This window comes from Anoplophora glabripennis, unplaced genomic scaffold (assembly GCF_000390285.2).
Source record: "Anoplophora glabripennis isolate ALB-LARVAE unplaced genomic scaffold, Agla_2.0 scaffold80, whole genome shotgun sequence".
NCBI classification, from domain to species: domain Eukaryota; kingdom Metazoa; phylum Arthropoda; class Insecta; order Coleoptera; family Cerambycidae; genus Anoplophora; species Anoplophora glabripennis.
Genome location: NW_019416401.1, coordinates 851365 through 857378, shown reverse-complemented (window position 1 = coordinate 857378; position 6014 = coordinate 851365).

Sequence of the window (6014 nt, the reverse complement as noted above, 5' to 3'; positions counted from 1 at the left end):
TTTTTATCTGATCAATATTTTTTGACGCTCGAGGGCTAGTCTCTTGAAGACGAAAAAAAAGTACTTTACTGTTTTCTCATGGAAATGAATGGAAAAAAGTTATAAGCGAAAAACGTAAATTTACGTAAAAATTATACAATTAACCACCCTGTAAACGATCTTCCCCTCAGTTTCATGAGTGTGGAAACTAATATATTGTTGTACATAATATTTAGCATCTATAGTAATAAATTCAGCTTGCCGAAACAAAACGTCGCGAAATGGCCATTTCCCAGCTTATTTTCCTGGCCTAAGTTTGGAAAATGTGTTTGATAAAATTCAGCATGAATGAAAACGATGAAATGAGATTATGCACAGCTTTTACAAATATTTTGATTTGAAATGTAATTTTACCAATTATTAGAGGAATTTGGAACCCTCTATTGCAGAATTTGACTAAAAAAAGTTGCTGTAGTTTGTACGCTTCCCATCAGTTTTGATCTATTTCCTAAACAAGTTATAGAACTATATCTATCTACTTTGTAGAGAANTTTGAATTAAACATTTATAAACTGCGTTATTATTACCAGAACGTTTTGGCATCGCATCCTCTCATTCCTTATCACTGTCTAATAACTCACACGAAATCTGGAATCGGTAAGTTGAATAGTTTACAAGTTATGGCCATATAAACAAATTAACTAATTTGAAATGAAAAAAAATTATATATTTCAAATTTCAATGTATTATTATTAAATCTACCATGAAAAAAGTCAGTGCGATTGTGGAAGGTCCTCGGGATCGTCCAGACTAATAATTAGTTAATTTGTTTATAAGGCTATAACTTGTAAACTATTCAACTTACCAATTCCAAATTTCGTGTGAGTTATTACACAGTGATAAGGAATGAGAGGATGCGATGCCAAAACGTTCTGGTAATAATAACGCAGTTTATAAATGTTTAATTCAAAAGTTATAAATAAACTTCTTCTGTTTATAACTTTTGATCTAGTCAATATTTTTTGACGCTCGAGGGCTAGTTTTGTGGGTCTCTTGAAGATGAAAAAAAGTACTTTACTGTTTTCTCATGGAAATGAACGGAAAAAAGTTATAAGCGAAAAACGTAAATTTACGTAAAAATTATACAATTAACCACCCTGTAAACAATCTTCCCCTCAGTTTCATGAGTGTGGAAACTAATATATTGTTGTACATAATATATAGCATCTATAGTGATAAATTCAGCTTGCCGAAACAAAAAGTCGCGAAATGGCCATTTCCTAGCTTATTTTCCTGGCCTAAGTTTGTAAAACGTGTTTGATAAAATTCAGCATGAATGAAAACGATGAAATGAGATTATGCACAGCTTTTACAAATATTTTGATGTAAAATGTAATTTTACCAATTATTAGAGGAATTTGGAACCCTCTATTGCAGAATGTGACTAAAAAAAAGTTGCTGTAGTTTGTACTCTTCCCATCAGTTTTGATCTATTTCCTAAACAAGTTATAGAACTATATCTATCTACTTTGTAGAGAATAACACATTAACTAGATATTTAAAATTTCAGATTTTTTTTCTTTTTCTTTAATAGTCCAGGCGGTAGAACAGTAATAGTAGGCTTTGGCGTTTGGGTTTGATTGAAGTCATCTATTTTGTTGTTCAGAAAAATCCTAAATATTATCTAGAATAATAATGCGAGTTTGCTTATTTCAAAAAAAAAAACCATTGCTAAATTCAGGGGAACAACAAACATACAAAAAGAACGAAAAATGACTCGTTTTTCGACATATTTTTCCCTGTAACATTGAAAGTAAGCCCTAAATCAAAAAAGCCAATTTTTATTTTTTGTTTATTTGACGATTTTCTATAAAGTTAAACAACTTCGAATAAAAAAAGCTATAAAATATTATTAACTTTACGCAAGGCGTTACGATGTAGATTTTATGTGTGCAAGGTTTTGTCGATTGCATAGAAAATTTCCTTGGCAATAAATAATTGTTTATAAATTAAAATGTTGAAAAATAAAAAAAGAAAAATTCTAAATGGTTATAGAAGTGTAAAAATAGGTATTTTTAGTATTGACCCTTGTTTATTATGACAAGTATCTCTAAAAAATTATGGGCCCTTCTGGCTCACGATTGTTTCATCAATATTTATAAATATTTACTTAATTTAAAAATTGCTCCAAATATACATATGATTTTCAACTATTTTTCGCCCATTGTTAATGCAAAATTCAACTTTTTTGATTAGTAGTTGTTGTAAGTTTATAGAAAATCGCCAAATAAACAAAAAATAAAGAATGACTTTTTTTGATTGATGATTTAGGGTTTACTTTCAATGTTACAGGGAAAAATATGTCGAAAATATGTCATTTTCCTTCTCTTTTATGTTTGTTGTTCCCCTGAATTTAGTAGTGCCAGTGCTGGCAATGACAGGCTAATTTTACACTCATTTATGTTCTAAAAAAATTAAATATACGTTGTGACGTCATTCGCAGAAAATTGCAAGTCCATTTTTATGACCACTTCTTTCAGTGTTGTCAAATTCATCTATTAAACTGACAGACATAAACAGGGCTAATAGTTAGGATTGCAAATTAAAAATAACGCTTAAAATTATGATTAAGAATTCCAGACATTTGTAATTAAGAAAGTTATTGTGTCAAATATCGCCAGATCCCTAAAACGTTAATTAATTATGTTTCTACTTATCAAAATCTTGAAATAATTCCATTTAGTTCAATTATTATTACATACAGTTTTAATAAATTACAGTCATGCTTTTAAGGCATCTATAGATTAGTAGGCTACTTTGTACCAATAGACAATGACAAGAATACTGCATTAAGTTATTTCTATTCCCAACTAATGAGTTTGTAGATCTTAGGAGGCGTTGGAATTATTAAATTTAAAGGATAACATCTCTCAGTGTATACTGCGTAAGGACGCCGCCTATTTACACAATTAAATTGGATATTTATCAACATATTGCTTTTTACTGTTGGTAACACTGAAGTGGCTGCGTCGCATTATCGGAGAGGAGTAAGTAATGCGTGAAAAAAGCCAGCAAAATGTTATTCTGGATCGGCAAACATGTACTCGGGAAAGCCGTCGTTCCAGGTTTGTTTCGGGAGAGCAAATATAATTTTAAGTCGCGCCAAACGACCCCGTATCCTATTTGTTTTATCAGATCCTGTGTTTTATTGATTGGATTTTATGAAAATTTGTTCCGCTCCCGATATTTAAACGCCTAATAAATCACAATTTCGCGGTGATCGATTATGTGCCGTAGAAAAACAGACTGATAGATTTTCAACTCGGATGTTTACCGATTGATCGCTCTTAATAAAGTGGCAATAAACGTTGATGGCATGGCGTTATTGGCTAAAATTTCGGCCGGCTATTGAGTTTCCGATAAATACCGCCTCCAGATCTTCGAACTCAATATACCCATTCAGCGAAGCGAAACGAAAAAACAACTTGGATACGTTGGGAAAACTGGGAACTACCGCACGTAGTACAAATAAAAGTTTCTAAGCGCGCGTTTTCATGGCGTATACAATATCATTTTGGTAATTCATGTATTGGTATCTTGGAAACTAGAACGGATAGGAAAATGGTTAAATGGGGAAAGTTTTAGACAATTCGGTTGCCAACTTAGTGGCGCTTGCAGATCAGTCCTAGTTCAAGTTTTTGAGTGTGAGTTATTTTGAAAAAAAAACAATAAATAAATGTGGCGTTTTCGAAAAATCATCTGTAACTCTTTTATTTAGAGGAATTTTTAAAATCTGAAAACTCTTTTTCACAGGAAGTTTTTTCGAGAAATTTCACTGTATATTTAGATTTTCATTGCGACGTTTCGGTTGCGAGAAACCATCATCAACTTTCGTTTTTATTATGGGTGCCATATTGAATTTTAAGCTGAGCAAATAGAGCACGTTTTTGGCCTTTCAATTATGTAATATAAGTAAAAATACTTATATCTCAAATTGCAATTGCAAAAAGCAATATTTTAATATTTTTAATAAATCTGGCAACACCGCATAATTTTTCGAAGCTATTATAGAACAGTCCCAAACTATTGTAAAAACTTATCATTAAGGTCATGACGTTGAGCGAAAAAATGATAGTAATAGCCACTTGTTTACGAACAAAAACCCCGTTAGTAGTCTATGAATCTCCATGACGATAATAATATTTTCATTTGTTTCAAACTGTTTGTCATTTTAACCTATTGTTAATAATAGAGTTAATTGTTAACAGTTAACAGTTAGAGTGACACTTGTTTTAAAATCGTCAAAATGGCTTTGCGTTATTGAAGACAAATGTGATATTAGAGCGCTATATTAAAATAGTTCAGGCGATAGAGCAGTAAAAGTAGGCTTTGGCGTTTGTGTTTGAAGTCATCTATTTGGTTGTACTGAAAAATCCCAAATATTATGTAGAATAAGAAATATGACCCGTTTTTCGACATATTTTTCCTTGTAACATTGAAAGTAAGCCCTAAATAAAAAAGGTCATTCTTTAATTTTTGTTTATTCGACGATTTTCTATAAAGTTACAACAACTGCGAATCAAAAATGTTGAATTTTGCATTAACAATGGGCGAAAAATAGTAGAAAATCATATGTATATTTGGAGCAAGTTTTAAAATAAGTAAATATTTATAAGTATTGATGACACTTTGTGAACAAATAGTAAAACATATGTCAATTTTACCCTAGAAATTTTGCAACGATCGATAGCATGGTTTTTGATTGACAGGATTGTTAATAAAGTTTATAGCGTACCGTGGGTTTAAATTAAGGTTTAGAAAGGGCACACAATTTTTTAGAGATACTTGTTGTCATAATAAACAATGATAAATAGTAAAAATACTTATTTCTACACTTTTATAACCATTTAGATTTTTTTTTAAATTTTTCAACATTTTACTCTATAAACAATTACCTATTTATTTCCCAGGGATATAGAAGCGAAGTTAATAATAATTTATAGCTTACGTAATCGTACACCGATGAGCTTGTTGAAGTCGACACATATGCCGAAGAGGAAGATTTTCAAATACACCTTCCACAAGCGATGATGAGATTGATGTTGATGATGAAGATGATAATGATGATGAAGAGGCAGATAGCCATGAAAATTGTATGAATCCTTTGAAAAAAAGCGAGGCTCGAATTGTAATATTTTAAGATATGTACATAATTTTTATCTATTGTAATAAAATTAAATTATTCGAATTTATTTAAATTTGTGAATGTTTGGAAGTTTTGAAAACCACATACTAAGAACTATTCAAAAGGCAATAATAACCAGAACAATCAAATAATATTTCAACAACAATCGTCAACAAGAGTATGTAATAAAGAAATTAACATTCCAAAGACAACAATTAGAGGGGTTCTAAAGGAAATAAATATCACCCATACAAGCCGACCATTGTGCAGGGATTTCAGGAAAACCATTTTATTCGAAGGTTTGAATTTTGTAATTGGTACGTTAATAAATACCAAAATAATAACTAAGCAGCACCGTTATATGGACCGATAAAACGTAGTATTGTGGAGTATTTAATAAACATAAATAACTACCTTATTGGGTTACAGAAAATCCTTATGGATGGCACAGTTGTAGCTTTTCTATTATTTTTAATAAAGTACCCCAACAAATCACATTTTTCTTCATTGAAATAACGCAAAGCGTAATTTTTTCACTAGACGCTATGAAATGAATGATAAATTTGGGACTATTCAATAATAGTTTCGAAAAATTATGCGATGTTGCCAGATTTATTAAATGTATCAATATATTGATTTTTGAGGTAGTTTATGAAATGTTTCTTACTTATATTAAATCACTGAAAAGCCAAAAAAAAGCTCTATTTGCTCAGCTTAAAATCCAATATGGCGTCCATAAGGAAAAACGAAAGTTGATGGTTTCTCGCAACCGAAAAAAATCTAAATATACAGTGAAATTCCTCTAAAAACCTTGCTGTTCAGATTTTAAAAATTCCTCTAAATAAAAAAG